This window comes from Equus caballus, chromosome 3 (assembly GCF_041296265.1).
Source record: "Equus caballus isolate H_3958 breed thoroughbred chromosome 3, TB-T2T, whole genome shotgun sequence".
NCBI lineage: Eukaryota > Metazoa > Chordata > Mammalia > Perissodactyla > Equidae > Equus > Equus caballus.
Window position 1 is genome coordinate 117,630,360 of NC_091686.1, and position 21,084 is coordinate 117,651,443.

Here is a 21,084-nt window from a genome sequence, read left to right on the forward strand (position 1 = left end):
TCGCAGGTTCAGATCCCAGCTGTGGACCCACATACTGCTCGTCAAGCCGTGCTGTGGCAGAACCCCACATACAAGAAAAAAACAAAACAGGGGAAGGTTGGCACAGATGTCAGCTTAGGGACAATCTTCCTCAGGCAAAAAGAGGAAGATTGGCAACAGATATTAGCTCAGGGCCAATCTTCCTCACACACGCATGCACAGAACGTCTTTGTGACCTTAGAGTAGACAAATATTCCACAGACAGGACATGTAAAAGCAAACTGCATCAAACGTAAAAACTCTTGCTCATCAAAATATACTTTTAAGAAAATTCAGAGGAAGCCCCAGACAGAGAGATAATGTTTGCAATACATATATCTATCAAGGGACTTATATCTAAATATATAAAAACGTATACAACTCAATAAAAAGACAAACCCAAAGCTTAAAATATGGACAAAAGACTTAAACAAACACTTCACAAAAGAAAGTATGCAAATGGCCAATAAGCACTTGAAAGTATGCTCAACATCATTAGTCATAAGAGGAATGTAAACTGAAACAGTGGCTGTCAAGGATGTAGAGTAACTGAGATGCTCACACATTGCTGGTAGGAAGGTTAAATGGTATAACTACTTTGGAAAATGGCTCTGTGGGTTCTTATAAAGTTAAATCTATACTTCTCATATGGCTCAGTAACTCTATTCCCTGTTATTTACTAAGGAAAATTGTAATATTTTTCTACACAAAAGCTTGTGAATGAATACTCATAGCAGCTTCATTTATAATAGCCCAAAACCGGAAACAACCCAAATGTCCATCAACAAATAAAAGGATGAACAGATTCTTATATATCCACACAACGGAATACCACTTGGCAGTGAAAAGAATGAACCACTGCTACATGAAACAACAGAGATGGATCACAAGAACGTTATTCAAAGAGAAAGATGCCAGATGCAGAAAAGTAGATTTTATATCATTTTAATCTGATGAAATTTGATGAAAGGTAAAACTAAAATCCAATCTATAGTGATAAGAAGCAGATCTGTGGTTACCCAGGGCTGAGAGTACTAGTGGGCATTGATTGGAAACAGGCAGAAAATATTTTGTGGTGATAGAAATATATTCTGTGTAGATTGCGGTGGTCACATCACGGGTGAATGCATTTGTCAAAACTCCTGTAAGTGGGTACATTTTAATTATGTAAATTCTAACTTTAATCATTTAAAGTAGATTTAAAAGTTTTCAAATGACAAAAGTTTAAAGTATGAAAGAGGGTGGTAATAATGTTAAAAGCCCTCTGCCTATGTCTTAGCAAAAAAAAATTAAGACTGAGATACTCTACTGTGTCAGAAAGAAAGAGAGCCATTAAAGACAGTAATTCAAGGTCTTGTCCAAAAGTGCTGGAGCAGGCGTGAAAGGGGTCCCATTGGCCAAAGATAGGGCAACGTGAACATCAAAAAGAATAATAAACTCAGTTGATTGAAATTTATTTAATATTTAAAAACTATTGGATTCATAACAAAAGAGAGGAGAAGTAGGAGAGGAGATTGAGAGAGAGAAAGAGAGAGGACCCATTAGACACCAGTGGGAATAACTAGACAATTGGACCCACCGACTTCTTTCCATGAAAACTGGCAATTAAAGGAAAAGAATTAAGCATCTATCTTGTATTTCCTGTATAAACTATATGTCACGAAAACCAAATAGCCCTAGATGATAAGGAAAATTTCTTATTTACAGAAGAATTCCAGCTCATAAATATGGAAGAAAGCACAGACGCAGAAAATCCCTATTTAAAATTCCGATTAAAATCATTGGCTCAGGCAATGACTGTCAATGCATGAACAATTAGTAAAAGCTTACCTTATTTTATTATTATTAAGATATTATATTGGTGAGATTGAGCTGTGCCATCTGAACCCATTGATCAATTTTAGCATCAATAATAATGAGACAAGGCAACTTCCCTCCTGCAGTGATACAATATGAAGCACGTTAATGAAATGTTCTTGCCCCAAACATGGAACTTGAGTCTAATCAAGCCCATAGCACTAACGTCTATGGATAGGAAATAGGAAGAAGATATAAAAATCTGTTAAATGACACCAGGAAGCAACCACACAAACCCAGAATATGGGATTGTCTACAGAAAATCTAAATCCATATCTGTGACAACACTATGACCAAAAGAAAAAACTGAATGGGGATGGGCTGTATTATCCTATCAATGTGCTATTAATTAACAAATTAATTATAATACATTAGTTAATAATGTGTTATTAGTTCAGGATTAGGCAAAAAGAGCCACAGAACAGAATAGGAAGTTGCTGGTTTGTAACATCAGGAGTTCCCTTGGTGAAATCTGAAACTGGCCCCCCCGTACATGGAAGGCAAGGAGAGACCACAGAAAGAGGCAGCCACTCCAGACTGGAAGGTGGCAGGTTTAATCAGCAAGGGAATTGACATATGAGACTTGTCTTGGGCGGCTGCAAGATGAATCGATCTCCACACCTGCCAGCCAGAATCTTAAAAGTTTACATAGAGGCTTTAACGGGGTCAGTCACACACACCTTCCAGATGATCTCAACAACACATTGCTCTCTCAAAGCTGCATCCTTGAAAATGGCTCCCATGGGGGAACAGTGGGCAGAACATACATTCCAAGGACAGAGGAGGGTGAGGATTGCCCAGGTCCAGCTTGAGGGTTGATCGGCAGTCATGTCCTCTCGATGGCCTTCTCCAGCAGAAGTCCAGAATTTATCACATAGTAAAGATTATATGTTCAAGTGAGTGGGAAAACTGTAAAATAGCCAAAAAATGGTTTTGTGAAAATTAGATAAATGTTTAGCAAATAATAATAAATTTGTTTCTGCCATATCACTAAAAAAATAATTACAGATGAAGTAAGAACTTAGCCATAAAAATACTATGAAAATGTAACACAAATAAAGGAATGCCTTTTTAATCATGGAATAGGAAAGGCTTTCCTCATTAAAACACAAGATGCAAAATCCATAAATGGAAGTTCTGATCATTTAAGATAAAAATGTTAACATTAAGGGGTGATTTGAAAAGTGAAAGTCAAATACTTATCTGGGAAAAAAATGTTTTCAACTTATATAATACAGAATTCGCTTAGAGGCTATAAGAACTCCTGCAAACCAAAAAGAAAGATACAAAATAATCCTAAAGAAAAGTGGGGAAAGGGTATAAAATTTCAATTCATACAAAAGGAAAAACAAAAGGAATTAGCACATAAAAATACATATTTAACTTTGCAATAATAAGCAAATAAAAATAGTGTATATATAATAGTAAATGTGATAAATAATGATTATATAATAAATATATATGATATTTCAGCTCACACTATGGGGAAAAAACTGTCAAGATCATGTCTATTGTTGGCAAGTTGTGGAGAAATGAGTACTTTCATATGCCTATTGTAAGGGAATACTTTTCCCTACTTATGATGTTTCTTTTCTTGTGGGGAAAGCCGCCTTAGCATAACACACCTCTCTCTACCTCTCAATCATTTATTCCTGTAGGACAAAGGATTAATATGATTGATATAATTGGGGAGGTTGGAAAAGAAAACTGAGGAAGACTGCGTTAACTTGGCTTCTTCCTCCCCCCTGTCTCTTGACAGTAGACAGCTCAGAATCAGGAGACACTCTGCTTTGCACCTGCGTGGCATTCTCTGGTCCCGTAGTTGAGAGATCAAGCAGGGAAGGCTGCCCCAATCCAGAGATTCTGGAAGGAAAGTTTGCTTAATGCTAGGATTCAGTATAGAAAATTCAATTGGCTGTCGGGATTTATTCCGGGGATGAAGGGAGGGTTCAACATCCACAAATGAATCGATGTGATACACCACATTAACACAATGAAGAAGAAAAATCACAAGATTACCTCAATAGATGCAGAGAAAGTATTTGACAAAATCCAACATCCTTTTATGATAAAAACTCTCAATAAAATGGGAATAGAGGGAAAGTACCTCAATACGATGGTTTGTTCTTGGAGAAACATTGGGAGAGGGATGTAAAGGAATTCTTTAGCTTAATCTCTACTTGATGTTTTATAATAAGAACATATTCTTATATTACTTGCATAATTTTTAAATAAATTTTGAAGTATATAATAAACTAGAGATCAATAAGAGCTATTTTATTTTGATGTTTTATTAATCTCTCTTGGATTTGACCAGTTAACAATAAAGTGTTTCTTAAACAGTTATTGCAGGTAACATCTAAATAATAACACTGTATTTCAATAGTTATAGATAGTTAATAAATACTGTCTCTTTCCTATTTGTGTTCAGAAGTAATTAAAAGATAGAGGAAGGAATCAGACAGAGATTATGTAAGCTTTATTGCTGATTAAAGCTAAATTGGAGAACTTGGCTTAAAAATGAAGGCCATATGCAGGCCGGCCCAATGGAGTAGTGGTTAAGTTTGTGTGTTCTGCTTCAGTGGCCCAGGGTTTGTGGGTTCAGATCCTGGACGTGGACCTGCACACCACTCATCAAGCCATGCTATGGCTGCATCCCACATACAAGACAGAGGAAGATTGGCACAGACATTAGCTCAGTGCCAATATTCTTCAAGCAAAATAGAGAAAGATTGGCAACAGAGGTTAGCTCAGGGTCAATCTTCCTCAAACAAAAAGAGGAGGATTGCAATGGATGTTAGCTCAGGGCCAATCTTCCTCACCAAAAAAAAATAAAAATAAAAATGAAGGTCACATGAGCTAATACTATACCCAAGAAATACGCTCACTTTCTCAATTAGAAGAAGGGCTTGGAAACTGCAGAACCCTTAAAAGGCAGCCCACCCCTATAAAATTTACCGAATAGAGGAGCAGAGAATGTATGGGACAGCAAAGTTGCTTCAGATATGTGGTAGACAGAATTCTAAAACAACTCCCAAAATTCCTGGACCCTGGTGAATACATACCTTCTCCCAGTTATTTAGTCAACACTAATCTAAGTGTTGCTTTAAGAAATTTTGGAGATATAATTCAGGTCCAAAATCAGTTGACCATATTATGATGGAAAGATTATCCAGATGGGCCTGACTTAATCTCATGAGCCCTTTAAGACTGGTTTAGAAGTTAGAGACAGGGAAATCAGAGACTTAAGGCATGAAAAGGATTTGATAAGCTGCCGCTGGCTTGAAGATGGAGGGAACCTGTAGCAAGGAAGGCGGGTGGGCTCTAAGAGCTGAGGCTGCCCCCTGGTGGACAGCCGGTATGAAATAGGGAAACCTCAGTCCTACAGTCACCAGGAACTGAATTCTGCCAACAACAACAAAAAAATTAATGAGCTTGGAAGCAGATATTTTCCCAGAGCCTGCAGACGAGACCTGAGCCTGGTCAACACCTTGATTTCAGTCTTGTGATAACCTGGGCAGAGGCCAGCAACACCATGTCAGACTTCTGAACTTCAGAACTGTGAGCTAATAAATGGGTGTTGTTTTCAGCCATTAAGTTTGTGGTAATTTGTTACACGGCCATAGGAAACTAATACATAGAGTAAGAAGGCACAAAGAGGTAAGCCATGGATGCACCAAATAGAAAAGCAGAAGAAAGACTGAGGGAGGGGAAAGAGCCGGATGTTACTGTCATGGAGGTTCTGCCACCTGGAACCTTGGGCAGGGGAAGTAAGTGTTTTCCACTTAACACATAATTGATGTTCACCACCAGCTCCAGATAGGAACTTCCTGATCGCTTAGCCCTGCGTTCCCAACAGAAGCTCCATATATATATATTTTTTCAGCAGGACAAGTCTCTCTCTCCTGGACTTTCTTGTGCATTACAAAAGGTTTACTTTCCCTGGGTCTCACCCACTGTCAGATGTATCCCCGAATCACTGCGAGAACAGAAACACTCTCTAACACTTCCATGTTCCCCCAAAGGGGGTGACAGTACCGTTGGCTGAGAACTAATGAAGCTCAACCCCATTATTTGACAGATGAAGGAAGTGAGAACTAGAGAGAGAAAGGGACCTTGAGGAGGTCTTACAACCCCCTAGTGTCAGAGCTACATTTACACATGGGCTTCCTAGTACACCTTTTATTGCAAACCTAAGCTACGAATGCTATTCTTTTAGCAAGTCATTTACCATTCTAGTCACTACAAAAGGATTCTGGGTCCCTATGTCTTCCCCCCTTCACTTTCTTTGAGTGTTTGTTCAAATGTCACCTTCTCAGAAAAGCCTTTGTGACCCTCCTATTTAAAATTGCAAACACCCCCTCTCATTCCAATACTCAGTACTCGTCATCTTCCTTCTCTGATTTATTTTTTACATAGTATTTATTACCTTTTAATAGACTATACAATTTACTGATTTGGCTGGAGGGCTATGTAACCAACACTAGACAATAAACTTGAGAATGAAGGATTTCAATCTGTTGTGCTCACTGATGTGTCCCAGTTATTGTATCTCTGCCTGACACCTGATCAATATTCGTTGAATAAATAAATGAGTGAAGCTATTATTCTAAGTATTCCATATGAGTAATTATTTTCCCTCCTTCTGTTTGGAGAGAAAAAATAAATCTTAGAATGCAGTTAAATCGCATTGTCTCTGCTTATAAGTATTTCAGAGGACTAAGGTCAAAAAATACGGTGAAGCAATTTATGAAAATAAAGTATAAAAGTATATTCAGTAAGGAGTTTTTGTGGTACATTTCATAAAACTAAGATATGTAATGAAGAAATTTGTTTGATTTTCTCAGTCAGAAAACATATTTTACTTTCATATAAAATCGGCATGAATTAATTATGTATTTCTTTTATATAAATTAAGTATTGATGAGCTCAGAGAGTAATAATATGCATTCATATTCTTTTTAATTTTGCTGTAAATTATTAGTCTACATTTTTTTCTCCTCCTAACCCCCTCTCTAGACCAGCAAGCTCAACAGCTGGATTTTTTCTTAAAAGGGAATGCTGAATTTCAAAGAATTTAACACACGGTCTCGTCAATTTAGTCTGTTTTAAAAAAATACTGAGTCTTTGAGAGATATTGATATAGTTATACTTTTGGAAATATAAAGATAAATTCGATTTGGTACTTGACCTTGAGCAGCTTATCTTCTATTGGCGGGGGGAGGAAGAATGCCTAGAAAATATTGTGAACAACCGGGAGTGTACATGGTCGGCCATACCAGAAGACGGGATGTGTACTTGGAAATCTTAATCATAAGCATTTGAAGTGTCATATATTATTTAAATTGATTTCATTATTTTTTAATCTTTAACTAGATTATTTCATTTTTTCCCACAGTGGAAGTCCTTACTTAAAAATAGAAACAATATAATGTTTTTGCAACATATCTTCTCTTCTCTGGGTTTCAAGATTGTTTCAAAAAGTAAATATGATTGTGGTAACTTGCTGAGAAATTCACTGGCAACGTTTATGTGCATATCTATCTTTTTCCTTGTAAATGCAATTTTTTTTCCTAAAAATCAAAAAGGATGCCGACGCGTAAATTTGCTGCCCTCCTGAATATTTCAATCTGAGAACTCAGTGTTAAGTGGAATAAAACTGCACTAAAATGTCCTCTGTAATTTATGACAAGTGATTTGAACATACCAGGAACGTTTTGTTCTCATATAAAGTCTGCTTTTTTATATACATTAAATAGATTTTCTGTTACGTAGGGTGACTGGCAACTAACCAAACACTTACTTGAATTGTTACAATGATATTTTAATACAAAAGATCACATCATAATCAACCCCAGGAGCACTTGCTGTGTTTACCTGAAAGGAAAATGATGACTTTTTTTCCAAGTAGTTTAACTCGAAAACCTGGAGGACTGATGTTTGCTGGAGGGAGGGGCTTAAATTCCATACACTAGCATCACCTCCTGGTGGAGTATAGTGAGAGAGGGTAAATTCTTTTCAGCTTGATTAGGAATCACTGGGCATGTTTTAAGGGCCCAGTTATTATAACATGGGCATGGAGTGCTCTTTGTGCCTGAGGGAATAGGATTGATGAGTTTATGGAATTAGAGGGATACAGGCGAGCACAGCAGAGTTGAAATATGTTAAGAGGGAACCAGCCAGGAAAATAATAGAACAAGACCAGAGCTGGGGTAGATACTGGTCTCCAGGTTGAACATTTTCTGTTTGGGATTGCCCAACTCTGGATGTCTGCTTTTTGCAGGCCCAGGATGTGTTGATTTCCTCTCTCTCACTACGGGAACCCCATAAGAGATTATCTAGAGGAGAATATCAGTGAGATGAGCACCTGGGCCAGAAAGCAGCGGAAGAGTAAAAGGAAGGAAGGTACATGGATCCAACAGACAGTGCTAGAGAATGAAACTGGCCTACTGAAGAGGAACAGTAAAAGGTTAGCAACCCAGGGGAGTCCTCCCGAAGGAGGATCAGAAGAGAAAAGGGAAACTGAGCAAATAGAGATGCTATTTGAAGCAAGAAACATTTAAAAGCTGGGGGCAGACTGCTTCTTGAGAAGTACAGGGCAGAGGTATTGGAGCTCTTGGGGCCCTGGGAGCACGTGCCTCTGAGGATCAGTCGCTTGCGTTCAGGAATCCACTGAGGGTGTTGAATTCCAGCTGAAACAGGTGTAGCTCTAAGCAACCACCTTTCCCAGGAAGCAGGTTTCCCAGACCTCAGAGGAAATACGGAAACAGTCATGGCAACAAACTTATTGTCAGGACCGGGAAGGCCTGCTTAAGAGAGAAATGCAACCGTGTCACTTGAGAAGCTCAAACTCAGCAGAGCTCTGGCGTTTCAGAAACAAGACACTCAAAGGGAAAATGGAAAATCAGAAGCTTTGAATACGTCGCAAGGAAATGAAAGGCATTTCAGCCAAACCTGGTGATAGGGGTTGATACCGTGTAAATTCCTAAACTTTGAAGAATAATTGCCAACGTTTACGGCGTGCTTGCTGTGGGCTGGGCACTGCTCTCTTTTACACGGATTAGCCCATTTACTTCTCACAACACTCTGATAAGGTGAGAACCACTTTTAATCCATTCTTTACAGACGAGGAAATTCAGATGCTGAGAGCAAGTAACTTGCTCAGTCACACAGCTAATAAGAGGAGGAGCTGGGATTCAAGCCCACGAGTCTGGCTCCAGAGAAAGCACTCTTAATTACCATACCAGAAATCAAAGAAAGAATGAGTCTGCAAGAGAGGAGCTAGTTTCCCCAGCCTGCTGCGGGATATGCTTGGTGCCAAATTAAACTCTGTCAAGAGAAACCTTCCCCTGAGATGAGTTACATATCCCAGAAAACATGTAGGCTGACGTCTTGGAAGACTGAAACTAAGATGGTCTCTTCTGGTGTGGCAGACACTGTGGTTGATCAGCCCTATATCCAATGCCATCGTCTCCCTACCCCCCTTCCAGCCTGAGGTCGTTATGGAGCATCGTTTCGGTCAGTGAGATGCCAGTAGGAAAATTCTGGTTGCAACTTCCAGGAGAGCTTTCACTCACATGGCAGAAAGGGAAAGTCAGCCGGTGTGCCCTTTCACGCATTGCCCTGTTTTCTTCTTCCTTCTGGAATGCAGATGTAATGTCCAAAGGGGCGGCAGCTCTCCAGGGGCCATGAGGAGAACCACCAGCTGAAGATGGCACCACAAGAGTAGAAGATCCTGACCCCTTGACAGCATCATCCAATGTCTTCCCCAGCCCTGGACTGGCTGCCTCTGGACCTCTTGTCTGGGAGACAAATAAACCACAATTGTTTAAGAAAATATTCAGATATTTCTTTTGAGCACTTTATGCTGATCTTTCTCTTCTTTCTCTCTCAAATCTATCCACATTTTTAACAACCACAATCTCCAAGGAGGTGAGTCCTCAATTCTGAGTTGTTTCTCAATGGTCTCTTAAGTCCTGGCTCCCTCCAGCTGACTCTGGGCAAGTCATTCCACGGCGCTCACCAGGAGTCTGGCCTCTCTTCCTCTGCTGAATGCCATTGCCTTCAAACACCCTGTCCTTCCCCTTTTCTAATGCCGAGTTTAGACAGGAATATGTCACCTTTCCCCTGCATATCTCTTTAGCTTTAATTTTTTTCAAGAAAGTATGAGATCTGACAAAAAGAAGAGACAAACAAGTTATATGAAAAGTTAGGAAACATTATATTTTAAACTTTATATATGAACAGGTTGATTAATTTTTTTCTTTGTGTGCCTTTGTTTACATTTTTAAACATGGAAAAAAATTATCTGAGGATAGAAGAGTCATTAAAATTGAGGAAGACGTTTAAGATCATAAAAATATTATAAATGAGTAATTCTCAAAGTAGTTTCTTCTGGATCAGCAGCATCTGAATCACCTGGGAATGGTTAAAAAGGCAAATTCCCAGGCCCCACTCCAGGTCTACTAAATCAGGAACTCTGGGAGTGGGGCCAGGAAGCTGTGTGTTGCCATGCTCTCCAGGAGGTTCTGCTGTGTGTTCAAGTTTGTGAGCCACGGCTCTAGGCTCTCAGGCTCAGCTCTTCCTTTTAACCCACAGGAAACCACCCATACACTGAAATGCAGCTCCTGGAGAGCAACGTATTAGTCTTATTTATCTTTGTGTCCCGAACACTTAGGAAGGTGCCTCATACAAAGACAAAGGTCAAAACATATGCAGGCCAATAAATGAAGCAGAGAACAATAGCGGTACTTTAAGTTTAAAGCAGGTCCAAATAAAGATAGCTAATTCACAAATTTAAATTAGAAACACTATATTTGAAATACCAGGCATTATTCTCAAGATTTGTCATAATGGCTACATCTTTTTTGACATTTTTTGTTTCTACTATGACTTATAGTTTATAGGCAGAAAAGTGCATAAAATATATGTGTATATACACACACAATATAACATTGAAAAATGAAGTAAATACATATGTAACTAGCATCTGGATTAAGAAATAGAATTTTTTAAGTTATTTAGAAGCCACTATGCCTCATCACCTCCGCCAACTCCCTTGAGATCATCACTACACAAAATGTTGTGATAATCATTCCCTCCTTAATGTTTTCCCATCCACGTGTGGATCCTTCAACAAATGTCACTTAGTTGTGCCTGTTTTTGAATGACCGTGAATAGATTCTTTAGGATGTGGTTCTTCTCCAGATGAGAACCATCCACAGAGATGAATGGCACTTAGTTCATTTTCACTGCTGTATAGTTATACTGTGTGAACATACCATGGTTTTGTGGGGTTTTTGTCCATTCCACTGTTTATGGGCATTTGAGTTCTTTCCAGTTTTTGTTGTCATGAACATTGCCCAACTACAGCAATCACCATCTCATGGCCATATTTGAGCCAAACATACCCCCTTGCCCCTCCTCTGACATCACTTGACTATTTGGAAGCAATTCAAAGGTTCATATAATTTCATCTGTAACCTGTAAAAATTCTTTTGAGGAATAGAAATTCTTCATTTTAACATGGTCCCATTGACCAATCTTAGTTGGGGGGTGAGGGCATTCTTTTAGACTAGTTTTAAGGAAATAAAGCTTTCCTACTCCAAGTTTATGAAGAAATTTTTCTCTTCTTCCTAAAATCTTCTATTTTTCACCTTTCACATATAAGTCTTAACCCACCCAGAATTGGTTTCTGTGTAGGGGAATTTAATTGCATTTTTTATTCAATATGTTTACTAGGTTAGCTCTAGGACATTCAGCAAAATATCCATCAGTTCACCACTGGTCTATGCTACCGTGTCTTCCATATTTAGAGCTTTGCTATCTATGTGGGTTTGGCATCTGAACTTTCTGTTGTGTTCTATTTGCTTGTATGTCAGTCCTTGCACCAATAACTCAGTGTCCTTAAGTCCTACTGCAGTCTGGTAAAGCAAGTACTCACTTTATCCTTCTGGAAGGGAGAGGGTGGATATGACTAGTCTTAGACTTTGCAATTCCCATATAATTTTCTAGAATCAGCTCACTACATGACAAAGTAATTGTGATTTTGGTTGATTTGGCATAGGACATCTACACAATATCAACTCTGTGAATCCATAAGCATAAGACATATCTCCATTGTTTTAGCACTTCTTTAGTATATTTTGAAAAGAGTTCTGTAATTGTTTCTTATTCTATTGTAAATTTTTAAATATGATTGCTGTTTGTTGTTAGTATATAGAAATATAATTGATTTTTGTATTGATTTTGTATACAGCAGCCGTGCTAAATTCTTATTAATTGTATTATTCTTTCTATAGTTTCTTTTAATATTTGTAGTAATCTATTGGTACATAGTAAGTTATCCCAAAATATAGCGGCTTAAAGCAATAATAGTCATTTATTATTGCTCATGCTTTCTGTGGGTCAGGAATTCAGACAGGGTACAGTGGAGAAGGATGTCAGTGCTCTGTAATGTCCTCAGCTGGACAACTAGGGGCTGGAATTATCTGAATCCTTTCCAGCAATTGACGCTTTCCAGAACTTTCCAGGAATTGATGCTAACTATTGCCTGAGACCTTAGCTGAGGCTGTCAGCTGGAACACCCACATGTGGCCTCTCCACGTGTCCTGGGCTTCCTCCCAACATGGTGGCTGGATTCCAAAAGCAAGTGTCCTGAGACACAGCAAGCCGTAGCATTACTTCTGTTGGATTCCATTGGTCTGGGAAAGTCACAGATTCCCTCCCAGATTCAAGGACAAAGAGTCCAGACACCAGCTCTCCACAGCAAGAGTGTCAACCACACTCTAAGCAGTATATGAGATGGCATTGGTGGGCTGTGTTGGAACATACAACTTGACACAATATTGTATCCACAGAGAAATCATCTGCAAATAATGACAGCTGTGTTTCTTCTTCTACAATCCTTGTTTCTTTTCTTTCTTTTTTCCTAACCATACTACACTAGCAGGGAACTTTAATACCATGCCAAATAGAACAGGTAAAGTGGAGATGCTTGGACTTCTTTCTTCTCATCTTAAAGGGGATGATTTTAAACATCCCACCGTCAAGAATGACTTTTGCTGCAGGTTTTTGTTTGGGTGCACATAAAAATGAGACACTGGTGTCCCCCCGTGTCCCCCAGCAAGGAAGGATTTGCTGCAGCCGTAGGGATGCAGTCAGCAGACAGCGTCTAGCTGTCAGCCCCTCAGGGTGCTGTCCGAGCTGAGGTCACGCCCTGCCCGGAGCGGCCTGCTTAGGGAGACTGAGCAAGATGGGGGTATGAAGACCTAGCCATTTTGGCCCAACACAGGATCTTCTGATGGACAGTACTGGGTCTAGAAGGCACCACACCCCCGCAATGTTTTCCGAGACTTTGTCAGGCGTGCGTCACAGTTCACTTCTTCTTCCAACCAATCCTGCTCCTGACCACCTCCCTTCACAGGTGATGATGCCTAAAAAGAATCTTGCTGCCAAACTCTACCTAAGCACATACTTCCTGAAAACCTATCTTGCAACTATTGGCACAGGGAGAAGTAGAATAAAGTGAGCAACGAGAGGAGATTTGGAGATGGATGGCCCATCACCTGACTGGAGGAGGACCCCATCCCCGGTAGTGAGTGGAACACAGAGAGCTTTGGCAGAAGATGGTGTCCCAATTGTTATAACGTTTACTGGAGGTGAATTACGAGGATACTTTGACTGAAGGCAACACGTTGCAGGGAGAGATCAGGCATTTGAGATTTCTGGAGAAAATAGTAGCTACAAAGATGCAAGAATTAGATAGTATATTTGTTTGCTAGGGCCGCCATAACAGAATACCACAGACTGGGGGGTTTAAAAAAACCGAAGTTTAGGGGCTGGCCCCGTGGCCAAGTGGTTAAGTTCGCGTGCTCTGCTGCAGGCGGCCCAGTGTTTCGTTGGTTCGAATCCTGGGCGCGGACATGGCACTGCTCATCAAACCACACTGAGGCAGCGTCCCACATGCCACAACTAGAAGGACCCACAACAAAGAATATACAACTATGTACTGGGGGGCTTTGGGGAGAAAAAGGAAAAAAATTAAATCTTTTAAAAAAAAAAAAACCGAAGTTTATATTCTCACAGATCTGGAGGCTAGAAGCCCAAGATGAAGGTGCCAGCAGGCTTGTTTCTGGTGAGACCTCTCTCCTGGGCTTGGAGGTGGCCGCCTTCTCGCTGGGTCTTCACATGGCCTTTCCTCTGTGTGAGAGCACTTCTGCTATCTTTTCCTCTGCCTATAAGGACCCCAGTCCTATTAGGTCAGGGCCCCACACTTGTGACCTCATTTAACCCTAATTATGTCTTCAGTGTCCTTTCTTCAAATACAGTCACACTGAGTGTAAAGGCTACAACATACGAATTTGGGGGGAACACAATTCAGTCCGTAAGAGATGGCTGTTGCTAAGCACCATTGATGCCCTACAAGATGATAGAGAAGGGCGGAAGTGAGTAACAGGCAATTAACTGGAAGCCAGGTTTGAAAGTCAAGGGACCTCTTTGCTTGTGTGCAAAGAAGTAGAAGGACAGAGGAAGCCAGGCAGAGTTGAGTGACGCAGTCCCAGGCCACCACAACCCACACTGTTCTCTGTTCAGATACAGTTCACCATACACACTCCAGCAACAGCTCCTCCACGGTCCTGCCAGCCTCTCTTTCTGCAGTGAACCTTAGAAAGTGGACCTTAGTAGGACTAACTGAAGCCTCCATCAGCGCAGTTGGGCTTAGGGCTATAGCTGGTGCTCATTGTCTGTCTCCTGGATATCCATTCAGCAGGCCGTGGTGGCTTCCCTGGAGACGTGACCCAACCCTCATTCCTGGGGGGGTCAGAGCTGCCCTTGTCCATTTGTGATCACAATTCAATCAGCCAATTTCCTCAAGATTCTTCCAGCCCCTCTTGCATAACTGCAGCTCTGAGCCCTTCTGCCACGCAGGGTCAATTCCCGTGCCAGGGTGGCAACTCCTCTCCCGAGCTACGTCCAGTTATGCTGTCATGTACAACTGTGCGCATACTTCTTTTAGTCTTTTAGTCTTTGTCAACTTATTTACCTAGCAAAGTATGAATTCCAGGTCAGAGAATAAATCTGCATGCACTTGTAATCAATAATGCCCTATCCATAGGTGTTGTCCCATCTTGGATTTCTACCAAAATGTTCCCCACAACCTCACCAACAGAGAATGTTGTCAAATTAAACAAGTTTTGTGGTTTGCTGGTTTTGGCAGGGTTTTTTTTTTTTCAAATTTCAGGCTGATGTTGTTTAAGGAAACCTGAGCTACCTCCTAAGGCCTGGAGAAATTGTGGCAGTGCAAGAATTTAATGAGGCTGGCTCTGTGGCCGAGTGGTTAAGTTTGCACACTCTGCTGCAGGCAGCCCAGTGTTTCATTGGTTCGAATCCTGGGCGCGGACATGGCACCGCTCATCCAACCACGCTGAGGCAGCGTCCCACATGCCACAACTAGAAGGACCCACAACTAAGAATATACAACTATGTACCAGGGGGCTTTGGGGAGAAAAAGGAAAAAAACAAAATCTTTAACAAGAATTTCATTCAGTGAGGTGATAGCAAAGGACCTTATCCTTATTTCAATAAGGAAGATTGACAGGGCAAACTCCCTTGGCTAAGGGAGTAGGTGAAGCTTCAGAAAACAGGTGGAAGGTGCCAAATTCCACACACAGCTGACCGCTACTTTCCTCAGAGAACCCTGGAAAGTAACATATTGAATCAGGAGATACCAGAGCTGACGGGGACTTTGGTTCTTATCTACTTCTTCCGTTATAAGGAAATGGTGGTCTCTGACAAAGACAAACAAAGTCAGACACTGGTTAAAGTGGCAAGGACAGATTTTAATCAGTAATATACCACTTCAAAAGAGTCCAGTGTGGACTGAACCCAACTTGGACCCGCACAGAGATGACAGACATTTTAAAGGAAGAATGAGGATGCAGGGAGGCACGTGAGCAGGGGATTGATAAAGTCACAGAAGTAAAGAAGTAGAAAAATCGGGAAGGGGGGGAGTTGGTTCATGTGAACCCATCTGGGTTTGCTCCTTCCTTCCCACAGAGTCTGGGAGACAGAGGCCCCATCTTGAGGTGTTGGGTGGAACGCACAGTCAATTCTTTTGGAAGCCTTGAGTTTTCTCAGGCAGCCACTTTGAGGAGGGCTGGGGTCATCTTAGGGATGTGGCCTTGAGCTGTTAGAAACTATGTTAGTGTCTGTGCAAGGCTTTCCAGGCCAAAGCTGAGGCCTAGTCAAGAAGAGGGCTCAGAGGAGTCTGGCTAGTGTTTGGTCAAGAGAGAAGCTTCGTCACCTGTAAGGATCAAACACCTGGCCCAAGGTCATCCAAGAAAATAAGGACAGAGTCTGAACCAGGACCCTGATTTCCCGACTGCCACTGGCTGGCAACATTTTATTGGCAGAAATTGTCCACTTACAAAGATTATTTACCCACCCACACAAAGAGCCACCAAATCTAGAAAGCTGGCTACTTAAGCCATTCAGGCTAAAAGAAAATAATAATATGAATCCTCCTTTCACTCGCTCTGATGAAAGTGACATATGGAGAAGCCTCTTTCTCAGCACACGATCCATAATTCAAACAGAAGTGCTGCCTACTTCCTCGTTAGCTAAATTGTATTCATCGCAGAAAGCAGCTTTTGGTAGCAATATCGATCAGCAGGAAGGAAGATGGAAAAAATTAACACAACTTGAAAACTTCAGTCTCTGGGGTGTAACTCACCATCTGGGAATGACTTATTAGGAAAAGAACAAGGAAATACTGTCCATATATTACTTCCCCATTTTATATACGCAGTCAGTCCTCATTAATCCAAGCCCACCAGCATGGAATTGTGATAATTCAGAAACAACATTTGCAATCTGAATGTTCCATGCAAGACATTTAACTTGAGACCTTAAAGTTTCTACTGCAACTCAGGTATGTTTCCCTCCAGTTCTTTAATTGTTTCTATATGTGATCATGTACATAATACCCACAACGTACACAGTAGGTGAAATGAACGTAATCTCTTTTTTTTCAGTTTTCATATTCCAGTTGCTTTGATAATTTTATCCCTCGTTCCTCATCTTAAATTAATAACATATTATATGATAAGAACAATTCCTTTTCATTGTATGCTATTTTATCTCAAAAAGCTTCTTTCCTCCTAGTAACAGAGAGATGTTTTTTAAACAAATGGTCAAAGTAAAAATTCAATAAAATAAGGGTCTTGTTCACAGCACCTGTCCCTGAGAAATTCACAGAAATATGCTACATAAGACATTTGTTACTGAAGATCCACACTATCTTTCCTTTTGTGTGTTCTAATAATTGAACAATTAGCACTCCACGTGTAAATTAAAATAAAATTACACTCTCCTAAATCTATTATCCAAGTTATTTTTAATAATGTTCTGTTTACTTGCAGTTTCAAAATTATTTTTATTTCACTCCGCTTTTTTAATCAGTTCACTCCTTCAGATGAAGCTTAAATGGGTTGACGAGAGATGCAAACTGTTTCTAAAGGATATGAATTGACCCAAATAATTGAGTGAGAATTTGAAGTTAATGAGAGACGGGATCTATCATGAGGCAGAAACAATAGTAGGAGGTAAATAGCATAAAATGATTCATTTCTTCCATTCATACTCCTTCTGTGTTTGTTATAAATTTCCAGTTTGTTGTGAAGTTATTTCAAATTAAAGCTAATTATCAGCTATACATCAATGCTTTTATTGCAGCAAATATACAATAAATGTCTCCATATCAAAGGACTATGCTGGGGGAAATCCAAAGAGAAAGAACCAGACTCTTGCCATCTGAAGGACTTGTGTTCTGGTTGGAAGGGAAAATGCAAAATGGATACAGAAGCAATAGATGAAGATGTGTTAGTTTCCTGTGGCTGCTATAACAAATTAGCACAAACTGCGTGGCTTAAAGCAACAGAAATTTATTCTCCCATGGTTCTGGAGGTCCGAAGTCCAAATCAAGCTGTCGGCAGGGCTGTAGTCCCTCCAGATGCTCTAGGAGGCGATCCTTTCTTGCCTCTTTCCATTTCTGTTGGCTCCTGACCATCCTTGGTGATCATTGGCTTATAGCTGCATTACTCCAATCTCTGCCTCCGTCTTCACATGGTGTTTTTCTCTCTGTCTCAGTATGTCCTACTGTCTTCTCATAAGGACATCAGTCACTGGATTGAGGGCCAACACTAATCTAGTTTGGCCTCATATTAATTTAGTTATATTTGCAAAGACCCTATTGCCAAATAAGTTTTCATTCTGAGGTTCCTAGTGGATGTGAATTTTATGGGACACTTTTCAAGCTACTACAGGTGGTAAAAAAAAAAATGGTGCTAGGGAGATAGGGGTAGAGTCTAAGTTGGACTGAGGACCCTCATAAGTTCAGAGAAAGATGGAATAAAAGGTATGATACCAGGCACCATGGAAAACAGGACTTTGAAAGCTTTTATGACCTAGGCCCAGCCTGCCTGCCCATCCCCACACTCTATCTCTTCCCTAGCCAGAAAACATTTACTCTGGTCACACAAAACTTCTCCCTTCTCCTGAGATATGTGGTAATCGTTAAAACCTCAGCAAAACAGCAAATTAACATGTTTATCTGTTTCTGTAATTTCCATTGAGATCCCAAAGCTGGGGCGATAGAGGTTAACTTCCCATATGATCTCTAGAGGGGAGCTAGGCCCATCTCTTCTGAGCGATAGACAAAACAAGTCCTGAGACCCGTAGCCCAAAACTCACTACAAACCTAACTATCTACAAGAGAAGCCCAGAGATTCATTAAGTAGATTGATCAGAGACTTTTTTTTCAAGAAAGTTGTCAGTCTAGAAGGATGGGTAGAGGCATCTGTCCTCCTCTCCCTGGGGAGGCATGAACAGCTGTGTAAGGAAGTCCTGAGTTCCAGTTCTGACATAGGGCTCCACAGACTACAGTGAGAGAGTTTTCTGATAAATTGATTTGTGCATTAAAGAGTTGAAGGGCACAGAGATGGTGTTGGACACTTGCCTTTAGGGGAAAGGCTGGCTGGAGCTGCCCCAGGAGCAGACAGAAGAAAGCTGGAGTGGGAACAGCACTTCTCCAGCAATACAACAAGGGAATGCTTCCTATGTGTGTAGGGGACACTGTGGGGGACAGCTGGATTAGGGTTGTCTCAAAAGGACCCTCTCCAAGAGGTCTTCCTGCGGGGGGTAGAAGACACCAGCAGAAAACCACTGGGGGAATCTCACCAGAAGCAGGAACTGAGGCGGATTCAAAAACCATCAGTAGGATCAAGCATCGTCCTTCTCAGGAAATACTGCAAAATGAGGAATTCCAGCCCTTGTATTGTAAGGAATGTCTAAGAGATCCCATAAGGGAAGAGTCAGCATTTAGCTATCTGCAGTGTCAAAGAGCATTTACCAGTTAAGGGAGAACTACAACTGGACCAGCTACATAAAACTGTACCATTTGTTTCATCATCCACCTTCACATGCAGTGGAGGAGCCAGAAACACCAGATCCAACAGAGATACGGAGAGTGGAAGAATTATCAGTAAGGAAAAGCTAAGTTATGCTGTGGTAACACACACACACACACACACACACACACCTCTGTACTCACACTACACGTCCATCCCAAGAGCTCTGCTCATCGTTTCACCCAGAGACCCAAGCTGAATACTGCTGGTCTCCAAGAAGAGAAAAGGAGAAGATGGCTAAGCATGAACTGGTTCTTATAGCTCCTACCCAGAAGTTACACAGTTTTATGGCTAAACAAGTCAAACGGCCACAGCTAACTTTAAGTAGGTGTCCAAGTATAATCTTACCTGTTCTGAGAAGGAGAGAGAACTGGAATGCTTGTGAGCAGCTCTAAGGACTACAGAAATGATCAAGGATGACAGAACAGACTGCGTCCTCCCTTTCTCACTGCTGGTTTCATAGCCTATCCAGAGCCCTTCCACCTGGGCCAGAGCTAGGCAGTGGAGCAGACCAAGAGCCCACAGTCAAATCCAGCTGACCCACGGCCAGAGAACTGTCCAGCCGAGCCTAATCTAGGCCAGCTGAACCATAGTCACCCTGCAGGCCAGGAGAATGAGAATAACTGCTCACTGCTGTAAGCCACTGAGTTTGGAAATGGTTGTTACAAAGCATTGTGATGGGACTAGCTGACTAATGCATACACAACAGTGATTTAAAAACTCTTTCCAAACATCACTTCAATTTTGGAAAGGGAGAGATGACAGAATGGACTTGATGACAGAGGAGGGAAACATTTTTTAAGGTGTGTTAGGTTGCACTCCATCAAATTCAGCTCATCCAGCAAATCAGTCATGGCTCTTCTCCGTCACCCATTCTGCTTGTCTTTTTTTCCTGCAATTTTTCTCCATCTGAAAAATCTCTACCATTCCTTGAAGACCCAAGCTACGTGTTACCCCCTCAGTAAAGAACTTCCTGACTTGGCCAGGCCTTGTGTTATGCCTTCCCAGAGCACTTTGTTAAAACCTCCACTTTAGGAGTTAAGACTTTACCTCCTAGGCTGGATTCGGTGACTTTCTATGTTCTGGAAGAACTGTAGAAGATTCTTTCCCCCATCTATCTTCTCTCCTGGACTGCGTGCTCCTTATTCATTCATTTCATCAGTTATTTAACATATATGATAGACTGTCTACTGATGGTACAAGCACAAACAAGGCAAGACAGGGCGAAGCATTGTTCTTAGTGCTTTTTTTTTTTTTAAGATTTTATTTTTTCCTTTTTCTCCCCAAAGCCCCCCAGTACACAGTTGCATATTCTTCGTTGTGGGTCCTTCTAGTTGTGGCATGTGGCACGCTGCCTCAATGTGGTTTGATGAGCAGTGCCATGTCCGCACCCAGGATTCGAACCAACGAAACACTGGGCCACCTGCAGCGGAGCACGCGAACTTAACCACTCGGCCACGGGATCAGCCCCTGTTCTTAGTGTTTTTCTATGTATTACTACACATTTCTTAGGCTATGTTGTTAAGCAACTCTAAGATATTCATCAGTGGAGTTGATTATGAACATTGGGTTTTATGTGCTTTAGGAGACAACCAAATGGAAAGGGGCCAATGGAGATTGAACTTAGTGGTTTTGCAGAGAGATCTCAGCTACCAATTATATCAGGGATTCATCTATATGTGGTAGCTATGGATTTGGGCGACATAATACATTGAGTACACCTGAGTGAACAGATTTCTCA

The 21,084-nt window shown here is 41.0% G+C and overlaps 1 long non-coding RNA gene across 2 annotated transcripts in view; it reads right to left on the reverse strand.

The window, feature by feature from the left end:
* LOC106782990 (uncharacterized) overlaps positions 1-21,084 on the reverse strand; it is an 84,435-nt gene that overhangs the window by 29,961 nt on the left and 33,390 nt on the right. The window contains exon 3 of one of the 2 annotated variants that reach the window (XR_011437214.1): positions 2,556-2,784. This is a non-coding gene — a long non-coding RNA (uncharacterized lncRNA). Of the gene's footprint in view, positions 1-2,394; positions 2,785-21,084 lie in introns of those variants that run through there. The other variant, XR_001380437.3, reaches the window with a different exon arrangement.